The 24,655-nt window shown below is 49.2% G+C and overlaps 1 protein-coding gene and 1 pseudogene across 1 annotated transcript in view; both read right to left on the reverse strand.

Annotated features, from left to right (window-relative positions):
* Window positions 1–24,655, reverse strand: part of LOC119252178 (patr class I histocompatibility antigen, A-126 alpha chain-like) — a 354,426-nt gene that overhangs the window by 136,366 nt on the left and 193,405 nt on the right. The gene's annotated exons all lie outside the window — the stretch shown is intronic.
* LOC119252179 (HLA class I histocompatibility antigen, alpha chain G-like) lies at window positions 15,315–21,364 on the reverse strand (annotated as a pseudogene).

The raw sequence follows: 24,655 nt of genomic DNA on the forward strand, positions 1-24,655 counted from the left end.
ATCATCAGGGTGTAGATTAATAGTGAAAAAACAATCTTGTAAATCAATAATTATGATATGATTTTGTTTTGGAATAAGCTATAGGGGAGGGGAGGCCTGGTTGAAGGGCTCCCATGTCATGCATAGTGTCGTTAATTGAGCGAGGTCCTGAAGAAGCCTCCATTTTCCTGACTTCTTTTTAATTACAAAGACAAAGACAGGTCCGTGTTCCACGGACTGTTAGAGGGCTCTAAATGCCCTTTTTGTAAATTGGTCAGAGACAATGTCATGTATAGCCTGGATTTTGTCAGATGTAAGGGGCCATTGAGGTATCCAGACAGGATATTGTTTTTTCCAAGCAATTTTATCAGCAAATAAATTTTCTGCCTATGGCCCCTAAGAAAAAGCCTGTTCATCAATTAATCAGGAGCAGTGAGAGTTTACCCCATGGATTCCATTATGTCATGGCCCCATAATGAAAAGGGCAAGGAAGGGAATCACATATGGTTGAAAGAACCAGAATGCTCATTCATTTGCCAATGTAAAAGTGAGAGCTTTGAGCTACATTGTCTGCCATGCCTAAACCAATTAAAGTAGATGAGGAATTAGTAATGGCCATGACGAGGGCCAGTCTTTGCCAGCTATGCATGACCTGTCAGCACCAGTGTCCAATAATCCCGTGATGGGTGTCCATTAACATATATTGTCTGTAAAGGTCTCTGTTTTGTAATGGACTGTGTCCAAGCCACGACCTCGGTGGAGCCGAAACCACCTTCTCCCGTTTGTTTTAAAACTGGGTTTGGAAATTGGACATAATTAAAATTAGAATTTGAGCTATTCTTTGATCTTTGTGAATTTGAATAGTTTCCTTTAACGGACGGATCATAACTTTGACTCGCCTGTAAAATCCGCATTAACAATACCTGGCAACACCTCAAAATTCTTTTTGTAATTTGAATTTCGACCAATTATTAGTCCTACCGAGCCAGCCGGCAGCGGTCCCTTTAAATAAGTTTCAACTAATTGCACATCTTCTGTGGAAGACAATAAAACATCCTTGAAGGCAGCTAGATCCAAACCAGCACTGCCCGGGGTGCCCCGGGGAGGTCATGAACTGACACTTGGGGAGGGGAATCGGGCTTAGGGGGTTGTTGATGAGACCCTCCTTCTTTTACGGGGCTGAGGGCTTGCCCCTCTGGAAGTTTTTTGAGTCAATGACTGTTTAGAATTAGGGGTTAATTATGGCCATCCTTATGCCATTTAGAACGACATTCAGTGGCCCAATGATTGCCTTTTTTGCAAGAGGGCATAGACCTGGGGTATTAGGACGTTTAAGGTTAGCAATACCTGGGCCTTGTTTAGGCAATTTTTAGAGGTATGGCCTGTCTGGCCGCAGTTGAAGCATGTAATCTGATTGTTACGTCGCCCATGAGGCATTGACTGAACAAAAGTGGCGAAAGGTTGTCCTTTCATTGCTGCAGCATATGCAATGCCTTGAACAACCGCTGGGGAAGCATCTAAACAAACTTTAATGTAATCTTGAAGTGTACCAGTTTTTCTTATGGGTCTAATTAATTCTTTACAAAGGGAATTAGCATTTTCCCATGCAAGTTGTTTAAACAACAAATCCCGTGCTTCGGAGGATGGAAGAACTTATCCAGAGCAGTTTCTAATCTAGCTACAAAATCCTGGTACATTTCATCCTGGCGTTGGTGTATATCAGTGAGATTAGTGGGTTTGTGCTCAGGTGAAGGTAAAATTTTCCAGGAGGCAACTGCTAGTTTATTAATTTCAACTAGGACTTCTTTGGAAGGGCAGCCTGTCTGCGTACATCAGTATATTTGTCTGTTCCCATGAACATGGAAAGAGAAATTTTTTCAGCTTTGACCATATCATCATGTTCCTTAAGGAAGGCATGTACTTGGTCCTCATATTCCATGCGAAATAAAACATACATTCCTGAAGGAAGAACAGCTTTGGCAAGATTAAGCCAATCATAAAGGGTCATCCAAGTGGCCGATAACATCAATAATTTGATAAGTATAAGGGGAGTTATGTCCTGTTGTCTGAACAGCTGTCTGTAATTCTTTAAGAGTTTTTATAGGAATAGCCTCCCATGCAGGGCCATCGTCATCAGCGCGAGTCAAGGCCGGAGGTCCAGTCACGGGAAAGGCAAATGAAAAAGCTCCCATTTTACTGGCCTCTCTTGCTGATCCTAGAATTCCACCTAGTGGTCCTTGAAGGACACAATCATGAGCAAGATTTTATGTAATGCAGTTTTGGGTTTGGTAACGATTGGAAAAAGAGTGGTGGCTGGGCAGGAGGGCTTATCATTTTTGAAAGTTAATTTATCTAGCATTTCAGTATATTCATGATCATTAAGCTCATCCTCCGAATGGGAAAGGGATTCTTTCAGTATGGGAGTGGAGGCTTGAGCGAGTGATGATTTTTTTCTAGGTCTTTGTTATTTTTAAGATTATCCTGAACCTCTTTCTGTTGACTGTCCCACAATTCTGCCTCAGTGTCATCAACCAACAAATCCCTAATCTGTACCCACAAGGACAAGCCTGTATCGGGACTTGAGATGTTCCATGAAGGTCATAGAATTCTTGTACTTCTTTTCCTACTTTTTTCCAGGTTTCTAGTGATAAACTGCCTTGTTCTGGAAACCACAGCATACCCGCATTATGAATTCATAAAGTTGCAACAAGACTTTTTTATTTACTTTAATACCGTGTGCTTTAATCATGTTTTTCAGTATAGAAAGAAAAAGATCTCTGTTTTTGGTCTGTTGTTGAATCATGGCCTCGTGGTTCTTTTGTTCACTCGCCCAAGATTTTTATTTCAACTGTGCTGTCCGGACCGTGTCCCTCGCGGGAACTTGCGGAGGCGTCTTAGCTAAGGTCTGTCCGTATAAACCCCACCAGGCTGCTCCAAAGAGCAGATGACCGTTATGCCTTATGACGTCCTCCACGGGAACCGCGGGTGCAGCCCACTCAGACTCCGTAGCCTTAAGGCCGTGGAGCCGTATTCATGCACTCTCACACACTCAGCACCACGAGAATATTTACACTTAGAAGAACTTCTCACTGTCTCAAACTGATCACCCTTTATCAGCGAGCTCCGGACGCCCCAGTGAGGATCCTATCCCTGACTTTTAAAAGAGGGTATTTTTAAGGGAAAAAATTCACTCACACACTCACACTAAGAAGGAGATAGCTTACCCAACGCAACCTTTCGTTACTCACCTCGTTCTTTAGGTGGACAACTCAGCAAAATTTGAAGTCGGGCCCCACGTTCGGGTGCCACCTGCCGCGGACCAGCACAGCAGTAGACGATGAGGCCGTCTCAGGGTTGAGAGACTGCGCAGGGTGGTCAGGGATTCGGCTAAAGAAATGACAAACGGACACACTTCAAGAGAGAGTGTAAATCTGAGTGCAATTTTATTTGGGTTAGTGGCCAGTATTTATATGTTCTCTAAAAGCATAGGAACAATGAATATACTTTTCTCAAAGTAATATTTTTATCATAAAAGCTAACAAAGCCAAGGACAACAGAGAAATCATTAAACTAACAATTCTATTGTTACACAGAGTTTAGTGATGTTCATTTGTATTAGCCTTATATTTTTATTTTTTATTAGCAATTAATGACCAGAAAGGGGAAGATTTTAGAAAGACAGTTGTAGCAGAATAAAGTTTGTAGGCCTTGAGAAAGCGAGATAAGGTTCCAGGTGGTCAACATTTCTTTTAATCATCTCTGTGGCGGCTTCTGGTGGTCGTTATCTCTTGGCAGGCATTCGGCTTTTCTGCAACTTAGGGAGTTTGCTGTTCTCCCCCTGCGCGCATGATTCCTTGCCCACGCTGGACCTCAGGGACCATGGCAACAGCCATTAGCCCTGAGGGTCACTGCAGGGGGAGGTGCAGCAGTGAAGAGTTCAGAGCTGATTCCCTGGGGAAGGAGCCTTCAACCCTGGAGTCAGCAGGGAAACAAGCAACCCTGAGCCACAGACCAGCTTTCGTCAAAATGTCGTGTTAGGAGTCCCTGAAAAGACGAGACGGCCTAGGTGAAACATTAAGGGCTGAGGGGAAGGATGAGGTAGTGAGGAGACACTGACACTGGGTGAGGTGCAAGTATCTTCTACTGAGGGGCTCAGCAGGTCTTTATTTATACATTTTTTGGAAGCAGTGAGATGACATCATCATGTGCATAGAAACAAAGCAGAAACAATCAGTGCATCCCTTAGACTTTTTGTTGCTGTGTGCCTTCCGCAAGAAAGCAGACTTCAAGGTTAATAGATAAAAAAAACTAAGCCTTACACTAAAACTCATTATTTCAGTTAAACAATTTCCTAAGACAGTTGATAGACATTGGTACACTCCTATCAGCTAAAGCCTAAGCATCAAAAGACTCTTCTATGCTTATGGCCTTCAGCCGGAGACCAGCTGCTTCTCAGCTATCAGAACTTTTTCTACCTAGAAACTCCTTAGCACAATTAACTTCATTTAAAAACTTTCCTAAGAAAATTCTAAAAAAGCAAAAGAAGGACTTATTATAATCGTCCTGGATTGCTTGTCAGGTAGGCCAAATTTAGAGTGTTTAATTTTTAAGCAGGTATTTTTCCATGCCATGTGCTTATAATATTCTTATACATATACTTTATTGCCCAATGTACTTTCTGAGAGCTTTTTCTTATATGACCAAGAACAGAAAACAAAGGGATATTAAATCTTCAGCTCCATGGTGTGAGGCTCTTTGGAAATCTTCGGCCCCACAGTGTGAGGCCCTTTTCTTAGCTGCTTGCCAGTGTCTTACCTGGCTGGGGCAGCAAGTCCCCTGCAGCAACCCTGGGTCAAGGTCTCATCCCCTGGAGACTGAGGAGACTGGTATGTTTGTGGGCCCACCCTGGTCCTTGGAACCAGCTGCTATGGCTTGGAGACTTGCTCCTTCCTGAACCAAAATTTATGGTTAATAGTGGGGAGGACCATCATGTCAGCGTGTGCTTGGGGAAATAATTAAGACACTGAATCTCACTCTGGATGGGGCTCCCTCCTGTGTGTGATTTAGGGGAATAATTTCACATCTCTTCGGATCTGTGTTACCAAAGCAGATACTTTCTCTTCTACTCCCTGTCCCTTTGCTGAGGGCTATTTTTCAAATTGCAGTAACTTTGATTTACAATTCATGTAGGGAACAAGCTTCCATCTCTTCAGAGGTAGTGACCACACCTCCCTCCACCCCAGCACCCAGAGTCCTTCCCCAGATCCATTGTGCCCCCCACACTCTCTACACCCTCCTCCCCCTCTAGTAGCCTCATTTCCACAGTCATGTGTCTCTCAGGTTTGTTTTGGTTTGGGGTTTTTCTTTCCTGACTTTTGTTTGGTTTCTCTATATTCTGCATATCAGCAAAATTGTCTGATACATGTCTTTTCCTTCTGACTTATGCCACTTAGCCAATCCCCTCCAGTTCCATCCATGGTGTTGTAAATGGCAAAATTTCTTCTGTTTTTATAGCTGAGTAATATCCATTGAGTATATATGCCACATCTTACCCCACTGCTCTGCTGTTGGGCTTAGGTTGTTTCCATGACTCGGCTGCTGTACAGGGAGCTGCAGTGAGCACAGGATGCATATGAAGAGGTTGCAGGAAGAGCTAAGAGGTCATGGACTAGCAAGAGGGGCGGCTCCTGGATGAGTGCAGAGAGGGAGGAAAAAGAGGCTTTAGGGGCTGGAGGCCAGAATGGGGGGGACCAGAAAGGATGGGGGCAGGGAAGGGTCAGCTTGGGGACACTGGGTGGGAGGGTGGTTTGTGTGGAGGGAGGTCCAGGGGCTCTGGCTGTGGAGTCTGTGTTATCACCCAGCAGTGACTGCCTAGGGGACGTGAGTGTGGGGGGTGTGGAATCTACTGGTTCTGTGCTGTCAGCTCTGTAACTGACCAGTAACTGCACTGAAGTCAAAGGCTTCTCCGCACTGCAGGTGTGGGGTGACTCACATTCAAGGTGAAGATGGGAGAGGAAGAGGGGAGTGGTGATTAAATGTTTCCCCTCTACCAGAGCAAGCTCCCCTTATGCTGGGGTCACAGGGAGAATCCAGGAGCCCAGAGAGGGGGAGCACAAGGCCTGTGCCACCCGTTGGGGGCAGCTCTGGGCCCTGACCTTGGATTCCAGAGCCCTTCCCTGTGCTGGGACCTCACAGCCCAGTCTGAGTCCATCTCAGCTCACAGCCCTAAGGCCCTGACATCATCTCAGGCACCAGGAGGCCCTGCAACAGGAGCAGTGGCCCAGGCCTTGGACTCCATGTTCCTGGAGCACAGAGGGTAGGGGTGGGAGGAGCTGGAGTCTGAGGTGGCCACAAGATCAGCCAGGAGTCGGGGTCTAGATTACTGACTAACTTTTCCCCAAAACAAAATGTGTGCCCCTTCCAGGGCCAGGTGTCTGCACTCCATACCCAAGATGCCAAGGATGGACTCTCCTGCCCAGGGTGAGACCACCCACCCCTGGAGCCTGCAGGGTGGCCCTTCCTCCCTCCATAGCCCTGGGAGCCCAGGCCTGGGGTCCTGTCTCTTCTCCCTCCTGGACAAAGAGGCAGGGACCTGCTGTCTGGGTCCCTCAGGCCTCACTCCTGCCACCTCCTGCAATGACAGGAAAGGTTTGTCCTACTTTCTATTTCCTTGGTATGTCCTATACCCTTTCACTTTTAACCTATTTTTGTTTGTATAGAAAGTCTTTCTGGCACACAGAGACTACAAGTCTCCTAATATTATCCAGTCTGAGAATCTCAGGCTTTTGGTTGGAATTTTAGATAATTTTTTTTTTTTTTTTTTTTATAGAGGCATGCTTTATTTATTTGTTTGCTGGTTTGTTTGTTTGTTTTGTTTATACATGCACTGGGTACAGTCAGAAGCGCGGGAGGGTGAGAGAATTCACCAGAGCCAGAGCGGGGAGCAGAGCAGGCAGAAGGACCGAAGTACACTGCTGAGGGGAGCAGCGGGCGGCAGGAGAGGTCTGCGCGCCATGTGGGACCCTCCTCCGGTGGCCGGGGAGCAGCCGGGGATCGAACCGGCCGTGGGCAGCTTCGCAACCCAGGGCTCAACCGCTGCACCACCGGGGAGGCCCTAGATAATTTATTTTTAACATGATTTTTGATAGGGTCAGATTTGACTCTATCATTCTGATATTATTTTTTAATTGTATCTCATCTTTTTTATTCCATTTCATCTTTTTCTACCTTTCTTTGAACAAGCAAATATTTTTTCTGTAAAATTATAATAAAAAAATAAGTAATCATATCTGTTCAATAAATTAAGAAAGGTCTACTAAAAAAGAGTATTCTGTGTGTCTCTGTTGTTAGTTATTGCTCTGATGTGTGAGTTATTATCTAGTGTCATTTCTCTTGGCCTGGAAGAATTCCTTTAACATTCCTTAGGACAGAAGTGCTAGCAATGAATTCTGTTTTTAATTATCAATAGAGTATTTATTTTGTCTTCTTTCTCTCCTCTTTTATTTCTTAAGATCTTTACATGAAGGGCCTCCCCAGTGGCGCAGCGGTTGAGCGCTGGGTTGCGAAGCTGCCCGTGGCCTCTGCGGCGCCGGTTCGATCCCGGCTGCTCCCCGCCACCAGAGGAGGGTCCCACATGGTGCACAGACCTCTCCTGCCGCCCGCTGCTCCCTCAGCAGTGTACTTCGGTCCTTCTGCTGCTCTGCTCCCCGCTCTGGCTCTGGTGAATTCTCTCACCCTCCCGCGCTTCTGAATGTTACCCAGTGCTTGTATAAATAAATAAATAAATCTTTTAAAAAAAAAAAAAAGATCTTTACATGAAGTGAAATGTCACAACTTGTAGAGATGACATTTGTACCAACAGCAAAGAGCTTGTAGAGAGGCCGGCATAAGCCACCAGCAAACAGCTCCATTAGAAACACCAGGGACAGCCGACAGTGCTCTCTGCAGGTGATGCCAGAGGCAGGGTCAGAGGCAGGTGTGATGATGAGGTCTCTGGACAGGTCTGGAAGGTATATTGAGGTCTCAAAGTCTGAGGAAGTCTGGGCAAAGATCTTTCTAGGAGTACTTACAAATCTGACCTGCAGCCATCTATCACATGGCTCAGGCTGGCTGCTGATCTGGCTTGTATCCTCTTAAGGGGCAGGTCTACCACTGCCACAGCATAGCCCAGGTTAACGCTGCCAGAGCTCTGGGAGGCCCACAGGCTGCATGTTGAGCTTGAGGCCTGGCACACCATGGGCTGTTGGGAAAGACCCCGAGCAGCGAGCAGAAGAAGACATGACAGTCCCCATGTCTGATTTCCTTCACCATCGTGTCCCAGGTCCAGGACTCACAAGAAGTCCACAATGGGCCTCTCTCCCCATGACTTGTGTCAAATCTTGCTACTGAACCGGGTATCAGCAAAGCTGGTCACAACCCACTGAGTGCACCAGGTTGCAGGGATCCTCATCCATGTAGCTATTGGAAAATGACCACTGGCCAATTCTGCCCCAGAGGAGAATCTGCCCCCAGAAGACAAACCCACTGAGTCTGCTGTTCCCTCTTGCAGTGGCTTCTGGAAGTGTGGACAGCATGTGGCCCTTGGTGGGTCTGAGAGTGACTCGGCTGTGACAGGCCTGGCAGAAGCTGTGGTCACAGGTGATGCTCCCCGGGCCCCTGTCTCCAGGCAGATGCTAAGGGTCACTTCTGCCAGGAGGGTCCAGTTGTGGCCCTGAGGTCATGACTGTCCTGCAAGGTGGGTGAGGAAGGAAGGGGAAAAAACGGAGGGCTGAGAAGACATTCAGGGTGGAGGTGACCACACCTGCCCTGGTCAGGCCGCAGGAGCCTCCTCCCTGCCCCGCACACTCTCACCCTCTCCAGTCTCTGCTCCCCACAGCATCCCAGGTCTTTCTCAACATGGACCCTCACCTGCCTTCTCTGCTCCCCACACCAGGCAGGGAGGGCTCACAGGGCCTGTCCTTACCTCCACTTTCTCCCCACCCCCTTTCCCTGCAGCCAGGAGAGCAGACAGGGGCTGAGCGCCCATGATGTGCCAGGCCCTGAGCTGAGACTCACAAGCATCATCTCCCCACCCTCACTGCGTCCCTAACCTCACCACACACAGGTGAGGACACTGAGGCTCTGGGGGGAGTCCCTGTGCGGGTTCCACCCTTGCGCTGGGGGGACGGGCTGGAGTCCAGACCCAGGGCGAGGCCCACAACCCTCAGCACCCACAGCAGTGGCTCCAGCTCCTGCCCGTGCCCAGCCCTGGCCCCACCCCGCGCCCAACACCCAGGACCCTCACCCTGTCTCCTCAGGATGAGTCAACCTCCCTGTCACCTCCTGCTCCCCCTGGGGCTCAGGTCACCTGTCACCCCCTCATGGAGAAGGACCAGCAGCACCCAGGTCAGGGGCCCCTCACTCTATGCTGCCCGGGCCCGTCTCCAGCTGGACTCTGAGTTACAGACACACAGAGTCCTGGGACTGCGCACTCTGCACCCCAGTGCCTGGCAGGTGGCACCCCAAGTACGGGTTATTTGACTTAAGAAATTAACACAGCTACACAAAGAGCGCCTCAGGAGGACTTCTTGTTTCTGGTAATGACTGTTTAGGACATTTCCATCAAACGCAGACTGAAAACAATGTCTGTTGGTGGCATTCACCCTCCTTTAAGAGTGCAAAGATTTCAGATATTTCAAAAACTATTATATGAAAATTTACCCTTATTCTGTTTGAACCCAGAGGTCAGAACCTGGTCATTTCTGCAGCAGTCTCAGGGCCCAGCCTCTGTCATCACCTCCTCTCTCCCCTCATCTCCCTCCATCACAAGAGCAACATCAGGAGGAATTTTTAAATTCAACTTAATCACATATGGCTGCCTGGGCAGGTAGTGGGCGCCCCTCACTAAGAGGACCCAACCCTCACTCTGGATGTTTCCAGTGGGTGTGACCACACTGAGGCCTCAGCCCCCTCAGCTCTGAGCCCCTTCCTCACTGCAGCTGCCACAGCAGGGGGGCCACGAGGCAAAGTGTTTATTTTGTTTCATGTTTGCCTTTTTGTCCTGCTTTTATTGTTTGCTTGGGTTAACATTTTCTCCCTTCCCCACAATTTTCTATTTCACATCATTATAATGACAAAAAATAATAGGACTTTTACAGTAAAAAAAGAAAACACTATGTCCAGTCCCGGTAGCTAATGTGGTAACAACACTCTCTTTCTGCCTCCTCTTCCAGTGGGGACCAGGACAGTCATCCTGAGCACAGCGGTGAGGAAGGGAGGCAGGGAGGTGGGGGAACCAGCCTGGGTTTTTCTGAGATCCTCTCCCTGCTGCACATGGAGGGTGACCCTGGGGAGATGGGAGAGCCCCAAAATGAGAATGAAACAATAATTTCACCCACTCTAACATTTTCCCTTCCTGCAGGAGCTGAGGTAGGCCCTGCTCCATCTCTCCCTCCCTTCCTGGACTGTAGACAAAGGCTCAGCTCAGTAACTGCGATGAACTGGGTTAATCCTGCCCCTGGGCCAGGCCAGCAGGGCACACACTCCTCCCTCCCGCTCTGTGACTTCCTCCAGCTCTGGTCTAGAGAGGAATTAACTGCAGCCCACGGAGGAGGCAGTGACCCCCTGGGAAACAGAGGGGCTGCCAGGCTGGAGCTCCCTAACTCCAAAGGAGATGAGCCTGGAGTGAGCATTAGAGGAGAAGAGAGGGAGCTATGAGGTGGGGGGGGTTACCCCCCCCCAACCAGCAGGGTCCCACCCAGGCTCCTTACAACTAACCATAGGAATAGTCCCAAACACCCTCCTGTGTCCAGATCCTCTGCTGCCTCAAGTCCTGCTCCAAACCTGCTTCTCCACGGAACTGTACCTACTGGGGTGTTGCCTGACGCTCTTCACTCTGTGGGATTTGAATTCATTTACGCTGGAGCTTGATGTGTGATTGTCCTCCCCTTGTCTTGTGATGTCTGCCCTGTTTCTGTTCTGCTCTTACACACACACACACACACACACACACACACTCCCCTCTCCTTGGGAACCAGACCCTCACTCAGCACTGGGGGTTACTCTGACCCTCTGTCTCTGGTCCCCTCAGAGCCGCCCTCTCTGCAGTGTCTCTACTCAGCGGGGTCTGAGCAGCCCCAGGAGTCCCTGCCCCTCCTGCCTCTGACTTTGTGGGAAACCAGCCCCTCAGCCTGCATGACAGTGAGGAGGCGAAGGCAAAGTCCTGAGGTCAGTGATGGATGGAGAGGACAAGTTATTTTTTTTCTTGGTTTAAAATAGTTTATTACTGTATTTTTGAGGTAACACGCAATTACACACTGCACATGACTCAAAGTTGGAGACTCACCTCCTCAGATGCAGGTTCCCTCAGCCCCACCTCCAATGCACCCAGAGTCCTCCCCTGTGTCCTCTGGGCCTTCTTACTCCGTTTGCTCCCCACCCTCACCCCCTCTCGTGCCTCAGTTCTGCAGCCAGACTCCAAGTGTTTGGTTAGGGTTTATCTGTTCCTTTGCTGGGTTTCTGTATATTGCACATATGAGTCATGTCATCTGGCATTTGTGGTTCTCCTGATTTATTTCACTTAGCATAATTTTACCCATTTCCATCCATGTTGCTGTAAATTCAAGATCTCATGTACAGGCCACAATAGTTCCCATCATCTATTTTATGCACATGGATTGTTTCCATAATTTGTCTATTGTAAATATTGTTGCAGTGAGCACAAAAGTGCACATAGCCCTTGAAAGGCGCTTTTGCATTCTTTGGATAAATCCCAAGAAGTGGATGCTGGGGCCTCTGGCAGGTCTATGTTTAATATTTTGAGGAAACCCCATACTGTTTTCCGTAGGGGCTGGACCAGTTCCCACAACAGTGTATGAAGGTTCCTTTCCCCCCCACACCTTGCCAACACTTGCTGTCTCTGGTCTGTTAATGAGTCATTTTACGCTGTAGTTCCGAGTTGCATCCCCTGATGACGTGTGACGGGAGCATTTTCCATGTGCCTGTGGCCATCTGCATCTTCTTTGAAGAAGTGTCCACTCAGCTCCTCTCCCCATTTTTGATTGCATTGTTTTCTGAGTGTTGAGTTATATGTATTATTCGTATATCCTGGATGTATGATATGCAAATTATTTCTCCCACCCCATAGGGTGTCTGTACATTTAATGACAGTGTCCTTCGCTGGGCAGGAGCTTGCAGTTTGATGTGTCTCCACTGGTCTCTCTTTGCTTCTGTTTCCTTGGAGCACAGAGGATATCGAGGGCAGTGAGTCTACTGTGTAGGACACACTATGGTGTCCACGTCATTGCACATTTGTCTAAAGCCCACAGCATTGACACCGCCAAGAGTGACCCCAATGTGCAGCCACGAGCCGTGAGAGATGATGATAAGCAGATTCATCATGTGACAGACGTGCCACTCTGGGCTTAGCATGTGATTAGGACAGGATGCAGTTGAAGGGATTTTAATAGGATTTAATTTTGAAAGTATTATTTCATGAGCACAGAAAAAAAATGTTATACTCAAGAATTTATGTAGCTAAATGAGTGACCCCACCACAGCCCTCCAGTGAGCCAGGTCATCTGCTCAAAACCAGTTAGCGATTTATCATTTCTCTTTCCAGAAAAATGTATCTATGCTTGTATCTAGTCATTAATGTATATTTTTTATAAGTACAAAAGTGTAAGACACAGAGTGGGAGAGATGATTGCAAATCAGATCATTTGTGTGATAAAGGACATATTATAAATGAAATCTTACAACCTAACAATAAGAAAGGAAATGATCCAATGCAGACAATGGACAAAAGACTTCACCAAGGATACAGATGCCAAATAACTGTGATGCTCAATACTACAGGTCATTAGGGAAAGACAGACTAAAAACAACAGTGGTACCATTACATGCTTATCAGAAGGCAAAAGTCCCCTTAAAATGGGCAACAGCCAGTGCTGACTGCAGCACAGGGACCCTCATCACTGCTGGCAGGATAGGAAGACCCGGTCACTAGGGAAGATCTGACATTTCTTTTAAAGCTAAACACAGAACAACCATAAAGTCCAGTGAGCACTGCCTCAGCTATTTACGTAACTAATCTAAAAACTTGTATTTGCAAAATAATAAAGGAAGCCAAACGAAAAAACCCTGCATGAGAGTAAATGTTTATAGTGGGACCACCACTAAGTGTGAGTCACTAAGTGACTCCTTTCGAAGTCAACAATAACTAAAGAAAGAAAAAATTTGTACACTTGATGTGCTGATGGCGAATGGCCTCCAATTGTGCCTGAGCAGCTCTGCTCACAGATGTCATCGAAGAGGAAAGTTTGAGAAACTGTCAGCCAGAGGAACTGAGGAATTGTGGTTGGAACTTCATGTGGTGTCCTGGGTGGGATGTCAGAGCATGAAAACAGCATTAGGAAAATTAATGAAATTCAAATACAGCGCAGTTTAGTGAAAGTGCATCCATATTGCTTCCTTAGCTGCTCAAGTGCACTGTGGTCTCGTGAGATGTTAACAATTTGGAAATGATGTGGGTCTTATAGGAACCCTATTACCTTTGCCACGTTTCTGTAAATCTAACAGTGTTTTTTAAATGTTTGAAATTAAATTTTAAATTAAAATAACATTTTAATAAATAGCCCTCAACAAAGTTATACGTTGTAGAAGGAAAAATGATGAACTTGCCAGTTTTCCCAGGTATTGCTTTCAAGGGACTGGAGAGTTGAGTTCTGGGGAAAAGCTGGAAACCTCACACACAGGGCAGGCGTCGGAGTCGCCTCTCCTCTGAGCCCTGCTTCTCTGACTCCTCACAGAGCATCTCACCCCCAGGACGCCGCCCTCCAGGACCCCCAACTCTGCCCACCTCAGCCCCCGCCCCGTCCTGGCAGCGCCACCAGAATCCGGAGCAGCGCGGCATCGCCCCCGTGTGGCCACAGGGCTGAGCACAGGAGACCAGAGCTGCCCTTTCTCCTGCTCAGCCAGGCCCTCCCCAGGCTCCCTGAGCAGCCAGCGGCAGGACAAGTTCCACTGTCAGGTTAGGGGTCCTCAAATTGAACTCCTAGTGAGTAACTATGGGTACAGGCCTCAGGCAAAAGCCAGGTGTCGTAGTCATAACAGTTGCTCTGCCAGTTCTGAGTCCCTAAATTATACAGTTTCCCTCAATCTCTTTGGATGAGAACTTGGACTCCAGAGTCCCTGTTACTTGTTCCTGCTTCCAGGGAAGAACGTGACCCTTCCTGAGCTTCAGCCCCAAATTCTCTATCCCTATGGTCGGGGAGGGCCCAAATAACAGACTCTCAGGCTCTGCTTTAGACCTTCTGAGTCTTCATGCGTGTCCAGGTGACTCCTGTGCTCACTGAAGTGGGGGTTCCCTGGTCTCCGTGTCTTCTCCACGTGGGGTCAGACTGTGCAGTCAGCTCTGGGGGGGTGTCTGCTCTGATTGGTCGTCACTGTGGAATCTGGGGTCCAATTCTGCTCCTTCCTCTTGCTTAGTCATTACTTTCTGGGTGACCCTTACTTGCTCAAGACCTTAAAGATCATTGACATCACATCACCTCCCAAATCTATTTCTTACCTCAGACATTTGACCTGTGCCCCAGACTTGTCTGTCCAACTGCCAGCATCACTTTCATTTCTAATAGATCTGACTCAACTTTCCTAAATTGAATGCCTGGGATGCCCACATAAGGGTCTTCTGAGGTCTTCCCCATGTCACTGAGGCTCCGCCTCTCTGCCTGCAGTCTGAGACAATGAGTGTCATCCTTGACCCCTTTCTCATAGCCCAGCAGTAGGAAACACTGTAAAGTCCATCTCTACATGTGCACAGTCCTGTCACTGCCTATTACTCCCTGCTCACTCCCAACCAGCCACCAACCACTGTCCTGGGACCTGCACTGGTTTCCTACATTTCTCTTCCCACCTCTCACCCTTCCATGCTGCACAGCAGCCAGACTGAGGCTACCAGAGAGAAGTCCCGCAGGTGTATATCTACTCAGAAGTTCTTGTCACCCCACACCTTACTCGAGAGTGAAACCCTCCCAACATCCTCAGGCCTGGATGATCCGGGTGCACACAGATCCCATCTCATTGGCCTCTGCTCCAGCCCTTGGCCTCCTTGCTCATGCCAGTGACACAGACACAGTCCTGCTCGGGCATCTGCCCCGGAGGTTGTCCTGCCGGGACTGAAGTTCTCTGCACATCACATCCTTGTGGGCAATGTGTCCATCAAACTTTTTCTCAAAGTTCCCATCAGTGAGGCCCACACTGACCATGCTGGGAAGAAAATCATCTTGTCACTTCCCACATCCCTTACCCACTTTTTTTTTTTTTTAAGATTTATTTATTTATTTATACAAGCACTGGGTACAGTCAGAAGCGCGGGAGGGTGAGAGAATTCACTGGAGTCAGAGCGGAGAGCAGAGCAGGCAGACTGACGAAGTACACTGCTGAGGGAAGCAGCGGGCGGCAAGAGAGGTCTGCGTGCCATGTGGGACCCTTGCCAGTGGCCTGGGATGAATCCGGCGCTGCAGAGGCTGCGGGCAGCTTCGCAACCCAGCGCTCAACTGCTGTGCCACTGAGGAGGTCCCCTTACCCACTTCTAACCAGACACGCAGGGTTTACTGATTTACTGCCACACATTCCCCAGTCTCCCCTCCCCACTAGGATACACTCTCCATGGGCTGCAAGTTGTGCATATTTTTAGTTCATTGAGGTTTCCTAGTTGCAAAAACAGTCAGTCACACATCCGGTGCAACAGTTATCAGTTGTATCATCAGTGTAGAGCACTTCCCCATTCTAGAGACAGTGTCTTTACTAATGTGGCACATTACACAGGTGTATTTCTTTGAAAAAGGGGCTCCTATGTTTTTATTTTTAAGATTTAGTTTTGCATACAAGAATTGGGTGTAGGTTGGTGAGAGGATTCACCAGAGACAGAGTGGGAGCAGAACAGGTGGATTTATTGAAACACCTGCGAAGGGGAGTAGCAGGCAAAACAGGAGAGGTCTGTTGCAACATATGTGGGTTAGCTTCCCGGCTGGGGATTGAACTCAGGGTACAGAAGTGATAGAGCTGAGACTTACCCCCTGGGCCACCAGGGAGGCCCAGGTTCCTAGGTTTATGGGGCCTATTTTTCAGCCAACTATGAAAGTAACTGACTATCAACCTATGGGTCTTGATTAGCACCAGCACTGGGATTACTACATTTAAGGGCAGGGTTACAGAGAGAGCCTGTAGAGAAAAATAGAAATTGATCAGGAACTTATCTAAATCCATCAGGACGTTATTAAATCCTCCTTTCTAGTAACAGCAGATTTTGTTGGAAAAGGTAGAAAGAATAATCCAGAAAAAAGCCCTAAATGAGGCCAAAAATCAAATGAATCTGGAGATTCACCTCACCAGACTCCTGTGTGGGCCTTGTGGGGACAATGACAGGTGCCTCGTGCTGCTGTCAGAGACAGTGACCACGAGGACATGAGACCTGGTCTCTAAACATCAAAGAGAACAGACATAGAGAAGAAAAAACAACAAAAACAACAACAAAGCAGCAAATGGAAAATGAATGGAAATACACAGAAAGGCAAAAGGCTAGAGCCTGAGCTGAGCCCGGGCTTACCTACCCTCACAAGCACTCCCTGCCAAGATATGACAGCACAAGGCCAGGTGGGTTCTGAGTCCCTGTGATCACAGGCCCTGCTGGGACAGATGCTCCTGAAGGACAAGGACAAAGGAGGGACCACGTCAAAGCCCATGATGCACTGAGCCCTGACTGGACACAGGCCCCGTGCCCCTAGGCTCCTACAGCCTCTCCCACCCCCACCTGCACAGGCTCAGCACAGCAAACACGTGATTCTATAAGACTTCCCATTTATTTCATCTCAAATTTTAGGAATCATTTTTATTAACCCCCCCAAACCCATCAGGCAAGCTTACTAAAAGTAATTCCAGAACTCAAATGATTATTTCAAGGGGGAAGTAGTTACTATTCGTGAGGAAAACACAAAGACGCAGACTAAGCTGCTTCTGCTGGAGCAGGAAAGTCATCAAGGAGAGACACAGGTCAGTGTGGGGAGGGGCCTGGTGGGCAGGGCTGGGCCAGTCTCCCCACCTCCTCACATTATCTAATAAGAACAGAGACACATTCCGGTGCCTTTTTCAGCAAAGAAAACCAAAGGATCTTGAAGTTACAAAGTTGGGGTGAGAAGAAATCCTGCATCACTCAGTCCCCACAAGGCAGCTGGCTCACACTGTGAAGGAAAAGGATCATAAAAAAATTCAAAGACATGCGTTAACTGTAGACATTCTCGATAGTCCACCGCATCCTCCAATCCTTCTCGATCGTCCACATCCTCAGAATGTCCCCCTCCCAGCTTCCCCATAACCTGACCCCATCCTCTCTACCCCAGTTCCTCCCACCACAGACCTCCAGGATCTCACCTTCTCTAGCTTTGAGAGACACTCTTCAATGGTCTGGGAATTGTCTCTGCCTGGGGGAAAACAAAAAGAGATCCTGGTCAGGCCCACAGAGAGATGAGACCACAGGAGGGACTGATGCGGGTGACTTCCCCATGGGCTCCCTCTACACTGTCCCCAAGGGGACAGTGATCCACACTTACATGTAGCCTGAGTGTAGCTTCCTCCTTATCCTCCTGTGGGAAGAAACATCATATGTACCAGGAAGGAGTCAGGCTATGAAGTCCTAAAGGAATCCCCATTTCTGGACCACAGGGAAGTTTCCAGAGCTGTGACAGGACACTTAGGGCAAGACCAGAAAATACAAAGAAAGGAGATGAGAGGGAACCGGACCAACTGCCTCCTGGTCTGCCCTCAGCAGGTACCTGCCCCTCTGCCATTTGCTGGAATCTGGGCCCCAGCAGCAGAATTATCAAGGTGAAAAATCTGTGATTCATTTTCAAAAATGCTTTACAAAATAGGGTTAGCAATCAGCTCCAGACTGGGCAACACACGTGTGGACGAGATCCCCTTACTCCCTTCCCTACCTGAGCACTTCTTCCTCCACCTCACAGCTGCAGCCACTGCAGTTCCAGTGAGCACAGCTCCAAGGAGAACCAGGCCAGCAATGATGCCCATGGTGGAGTCGGTGGAGTTGGTAGGGACGGTGGGCTGAGGAGACGGCACTGGAAAGGAAAGGAAGGTAGATCCTGAGCCCCAGGCTTCCATGTGATGCTCTGAAGTTCTCCAGAAGAGTTCCTCATGCCACTGAGAAGAGGCTCTGTGCCCACGTTCCCCCTCTTTACCCCATCTCAGGACTCGGGGCTCCAGCAGTCCCTCATGCTGCACATGGCACATGTATCTCTGCTCCTCTCCAGAAGGCACCTCCACAGCCGCCCACTTCTGGAAGGTTCCGTCCCCCCCAGGCCTGGTATCCACCAGCTCCATGTCCTGGGTCAGGTCCTCCCCATCTCGCTGCCAGGTCAGGGTGATTTCCGCAGGGTAGAAGTCCAGGGCCCAGCACCTCAGGGTGACCTTCTGGTCAGAGGTGGGGTGGTGGGTCATGTGCATCTTTGGGGCATCTGAGAAGAAGAGTGAAAAATTTCACACTCTGGGTTTTTCTCTCATGGACCCTGAAAAAGCCTCATGTGACCATCCTCAGAATAGACAGGGCAATGAGTTTTGAAGGAGGAAGCACAAAGTTTAGAAACCAGTCTGGTCTTGGGAGTCTGGGATAATGTCTTAGTCCTCAGAAAGTTCTAGAATTAGGACAGCTCTGGCTACGAGGATGCAGTTCTCTAAGGAAGAGAGCACAGGCTTTTGCGCCTGACCGGGGACGCAGAAATGCAGGAGTCGAATCAGAAAAATGTCCTCAGACCAATAACAAGACCCTAAGGGAGAAACTGATGGTGCCCAAGAGAACTGCAGGGTCAAAAGGATCCGGTGAACGGTGATTCCAGGGCTGGTGTCCCCTCAGGCTCAGGAGACACTGGATTCCCTAACTGTTCTGAGGAAAAGTGGGGTCCTCTGGGGAGTCAGGAAACCCGGGGGGCTCCTCCTCCCCTGCCCAGAGAGGGGGCGCTGCTGTGACCCTGACTCCACCCTCCCCGCGGTGCCGGCCTGAGGGGGGTTGGGAGACCTCGCGGCCCCTCTTACCTGAGCGCTGCAGCGTCTCCTTCCCGTGCTCCAGGTAAATGCGCAGCCACTGCACGCACGTGCCCTCCAGGTAGTGCCTCCAGCGCTCTGCTGTCCCGGCCGCCTCCCACTTGCGCCGGGAGATCTGCGCGGCCGTGTCCGCCGCGGTCCAGGAGCGCAGGTCCTTGTTCAGGGCCAGGTAATCGGCGCCGTCATAGGCGAACTGACTGTACCCGCGGAGGAGGCGCCCGTCGGGCCCCACGTCGCAGCCGTACATCCTCTGGAGGGTGTGAGAGCCTGTCCCCGCCCGCGTCACCCCGCGTCACCCCGCCCGCCCCGTCGGGAATAAACCGAAACTGACGCGGGAACCTCGCGGGGAACGTCCCGGGGCTCGTCCCGGGTCGAGGGTCCGGCAGGTCCCCCTGCCTCGGGGGACGCTCGGGCGGGGTCTGGGGTCCCGCCCGCCGCGCGGGTGGGGTCGTGAGCCCCCCGGGCCCGCCCCGCTCACCGGCCGCGCTCTGGTTGTAGTAGCCGCGCAGGGCGCGCAGGTTCTCTCGGAACGTCTGTGCGTGGCCCTTCGAGGTCCGAGTCTCCTCCTCCCAGTACTCCGGCCCCTCCTGCTCCATCCAGGGCGCCCGCGGCTCCATCCTTGGCCCAGGGGAGTCGCTGTCGAACCGCACGAACTGCGTGTCGTCCACGTACCCACGGCGATGAAGCGGGGCTCCCCGAGGCCGGGCCGGGACATCGCGGTGGAGAAATACCTCAGGGAGTGGGAGCCTGGGGGCGGGAGGGAGACCCTGGGAGCTGGGGTGGGAGGCGCGGGGGTGAGGTGCTCCTGAGGTTAAAACAGGGCAGCGGATGAGAAGGCTGGAGATTCAATGGGGTGAGAGGAGGAGGCTGGGAGGGACAGAAAGGGGTCAGGACAGGGTGAGGGGGACCAAAGGGTCTGAGATGGGGAGATGCACCTTTCCCCCACCAGGGTTCCTCTGGTTGCCCCCTGAAGGGTAAGGTAAAAGTATGAGACTTTTCTGCCCTCCCGCCATTAGGATTGATGATGGATCCCTGCGGTCCTGAATGCATGCCTGATGGCGGGCACCTGGAGTAGGGTGTGGGCATACGTAAGTGGGTACGCCTGGGCTGAGAGACTGCTGCTTATAAGGGCAGCACCACAGGGACTCCAGCAGAACAAACATAAGAACCACAGAGAAAACCAGAGGACGCTGGAGAGCCCAGAGTGAAGACTTGCTCGGGGCTAGTAGGCCTGCCAGCCTCCTGTCCCCCCAGTACCCTTGCCTGCTGTGTACCTGGCAAATCCCAATAAAAGCCCGAAAAGCCACGGAGGACTCTCTAGGACTCCTCCTTTACCCAGTCTGCTCGGGTCATAGAGAACATGCTCGGTGTCTTCCTGCCATGACACCCCTCCTCAGGCTGTAGGGTAAATGATTTTCAGGCTTTTCTGCCCTCACACCATTAGGATTGCCCTGCCTGATGGGGCACCTGCAGTTGTTACATTGTTGTGTTATTTACTTCTGTGGGCCCTGGGTACAGTATTGAGATATTTGCCAAGAAAAGCAGAGGCAGGAGAAGAGGCAGATGAAAGAAGAGAGAAGGGAAGAAAGCCAGAGAACCCAGAGTGAAGACTTGCTGGGGGCTTGGAGGCCTGCAGGCCTCTTCCCCCCCCCCCCAACACACACACACCCACCCCTACCTGCCGTGTACCTGGTTGCTGCGCTACATGTAAAAGCTCAATAAAAGCCTGAGAAAGCCACCGAGGGCTCCAGGACTCTCCTTTCCCCATCTGGTCTGCTCAAGTCATAGAAAACCTGCTCTGTGGCCATCCTGGCACTACAGAGACCTTTTCCCTCCAGAGCCTGCACTTACCTGCCCAGGTCTTTGTCACCGCCAGTGCCCCTGAGAGCAGTAGCAGGAGAGGTGGGGGCTCCATGACTGGTGCTCTTGAGTTCTGGGGAGTCTCTGAGTCCAGACTCCTCACAGCTGTGTTGCTCATTGGCTGCTCTAGAGATCCTCCTGGCAATGGGGAGTGACAGATGGGGCTTGACACAGGTTGTGAGAGAGAAAAGTGAAACTGGGGGGGATGGGAAATCCAAAATAGAAATCTTACCAGCCTCACACAAAATAGAAACCTTACAAGCCCCTGAGAGTCACACCTGGCACCTGGAACTCTGCTGCCCCCACCTCTGCTGCACCAAAACCTTTGTCCCACTGTGTCCCTGAGAACAGGCCAGGATCTGGGTCAGTGATTTTCAAGCTTTTTCGTTTCAGGATCTCTGCACGGTTTTACAAATTAGCGAGGACCCCAGTATAATTGTAGGAGGTTGTAGGGTAAGTGATTTTCAGGCTTTTCTGCCCTCCCTTCATTAGGATTGCATGCCTGATGGGGCACCTGCATTTTGTTACATTGTTATATTCAGTTGTCTTGTGTACTTCTGTGGACCATGGCTGCAATATTGATATATTTGCCAAGAGAAGCAGAGGCAGGTGGGAGAACAGGAGAGGCGAAAAGCGTGAGAAGGAGCCCAGTAAACAGTGAAGATTTGCAGGGGGCATGAGAGACTGTAGAGGGCAGGACTGGACACAGTGCAGGGTTTCTATGATCCAGCAGACTGGGTAAAGGAGGAGTCAGAGTCCTCGGTGGTTTTTTTTGCAGCTCTTTTATTGGGATTTAGAGGGTATATGGCAGGCAGGGGTGCTGGTAGGCCTCCCAGCCCCCAGCAGGTTCTTCACTCTGGGCTCTCCGTCCTTCTCTTGGCTTCTGCTGCTCTTGCTTCTTTCTTGGCTTGTGCTGGCGTCCCCGTGACACTGCCCTTAAAAGCCCAGTCTCAAACCAGGTGAATCCCATCTACCTATGCCCACAGCCTACTCCAGGTGCCCGCCATCAGGCATGCATTCAGGACCGCAAGGATCCATCATCTATCCTGATGGCAGGAGGGTAGAAAAGCCTGACATTTTTCCTTACCCTGCAGAGACCTACAGGCCTCCTGCGTGCCCCCGGCACCCCTGCCTGCCGTGTACCTGGTTGCACATGTATAAGCTCAATAAAAGCCTGAGAAAGCCACCGAGAACGCCAAGCCTCTCCTTTACCCATCTCATAGGGTCATGGAGATCCTGCTCTGTGCCTTCCTGGCACTACAGAGGTTATGCTCTCAGTATTTACTACATAAGGAATAAAACCAATTTAAATGTATTTTTATTTCATTTAGAATAATAATAACCCAATGTGTGTACAGTGTCTTAAAGAAATATAGATGTTTAAAGTAAATAGGGTAATGAGTGCATCATTTATAGCTTCTATCTGTGCACTTATTTTTTTTCTTTGTCTCACTAGAGGAATGTTGGATTGTCATAGTTCCTCCTGATTTAGTCTTTGTTTTGGTTGGCCAATGAAAACCTACCGAGCCTCTCTGAATATGTGAAAACAGCATTTTGTGCTTTTCAGATAATTGTGAATATTCAACTTTGTTCCACTTCTACAATAAATTAAAACTATACAAGTGAATTTTCAAATGTTATTTGCAAAGTGAGTGGTAGAACTGTATCATTGAATGTTTTCTATTGTTATATTAATTCCATAGGCCTCTACTGATTATTAATCTTGTACTAATACATGACTTTAAAAAGTGATGCACTGTCTTACCAGGTAATATGATCTTTATGTTAATTATTCTAGAATCAAATTTTGAAAATCATACATGGTTTTCATTCCAAAAATCCCCAAAGGAAAGTAAATGGCTACTGGAAGTTGTCATTTTATAGCTATGGGACACCATTTTTCACTATCTGGTTTTCACTTGGCGCTTGTACTTTTATCAAGGCAGTTAATTACTGCCATTTATCTACTGTCAGTTGATTTTCTTAAAGGGACAGCTCACATTCATTTTCTAGAAACTGTGTACAGGTTAACCAAATCCAAATAATGATAGTTTATGTCAGTCATCTATTCAAGTAAAGACGGTAGTACCCTACTTCCCACCCCCCGAAAAAAAGGTCTAATTCACCTCACACAAATTACTTTCCTTGGGTCATAGCACTTTGGACTATGGCAGAAGTGACTTACATGTGCTCTATGTCATCAGAAACTGGGTTTCCTTTGTCTCCAGATTCTCTCAGGCTGGAGGAGATGCTCCCTGGTTTCCCCAGCCTCCCTGTCCAGGACCCCACAGCTCTTCACACTGGACAGGGTGGTCTCTGTCCACTTCCCTGGTCCCTCCCTCCTGCTCCTGTGCAGCCCTTCCCCTCTTGGCTCACATGCTGGACCTGCCTTGGGGAGGTTGACAATGACTGTTCATCTCCACACTTGAGGCTTCATTTCAATGCTTTTCTGTTTCTCATTGTTAACAACAGCTGACAGTGTTTTTTATTCCCTCCTGATGTGAAAATGCTTTCTTTGTAACATCTTGTATTTTTATAGTGAAAAGATTATATCTGTAGGGACAGGATGGCACAGAGCAGGTTTTCTATGATCCCAGAAGACTGGGTAAAGGAGGAGTCCAGGAGCCCGCGGTGGCTTTCTCAGGCTTTTATTGAGCTTTTACATGTAGTGAGTTTTTACATGTAGTGCAGTGGAGGCCGGTAGGCCTCCAAGCCCCCCCGCAAGGCCCCCTCACTCTCAGTTCCCTGACTGTGTTCTCCCCTCCTCTTCTGCTTCTGCTTCTCTTGGTGACTATCTCAATACTCCTCCCATGGCCCACAGAAGTAAACAACACAACAATGTAACAAAGCAGGTGCCCCATCAGGCAGGGCAATCTTAATGGTGGGACGGCAGAAAAGCCTGAAAACCATTTACCCTACAATCCACCCCCTCTGGATTTTCTGCTCTACAGTCTATATATGTTATGTACAATTTTCCCTTAAACATAAACACTGTAGCCATAACCCACAAAAGAAAATACTGACGAAACAATACAACAGCACAAGCAATTCCAGGCAGGGCACCAACCTAGTGGCAAAAGACAATGATTGGCACCAGCCGATGATCCACCACTTCTGCTTCCAAAGGCACTGCTCATGCAAGGGAGGAAACCACTCAGGCATCTGACATCACACACCAGGAGCCTTCAGCCTTCCTGGCCTTGTCTGGCTGTGGTCTCGGCCACCAGCCTCATGCAGCATCCACCCCCGGGATGCACTTGCTCTTGGATTGGCAATTCTGTACTTTGGGGGTAATCACCCAATCCTCAGTGTTTCTGTCTGCGGTCACTTCAACACTCGGCTTTCATAATCACCAATGCGACACGCAGACCCCTGTGCTCAGACCAACCCATTGCACAAGCACATGGGTCAGGGATCCGTGGATACAAGCTCCACATGCAGCCTGTAGGGTCAGGAAGACCACAGTGCAAGTTTTCTATAATCCAGCAGACCGGGTAAAGGAGGAGTCAGAGTCCTCAGTGGCTTTTGCAGGTGTTGTTTTATTTTAATAAATTTTATTTTTATATTCCCCATACAATTGCAACCCCTTATTTTGATCCTAATCCCTCCTTCCCGCCCCCTACAGCCCATAGAGTGTCTCTGGTTCATAGTTGTTTGTTGATTTTGATTTTTACTTTCTTATAGTTATTCTTTTCCTGGTCCCTTATTTGAGTGTTCTAGATTCTGC

This window comes from Talpa occidentalis, unplaced genomic scaffold, assembly GCF_014898055.3.
Source record: "Talpa occidentalis isolate TD23 unplaced genomic scaffold, MPIMG_talOcc4v2.1 talOcc4.2, whole genome shotgun sequence".
In the NCBI taxonomy this organism is placed as follows: domain Eukaryota; kingdom Metazoa; phylum Chordata; class Mammalia; order Eulipotyphla; family Talpidae; genus Talpa; species Talpa occidentalis.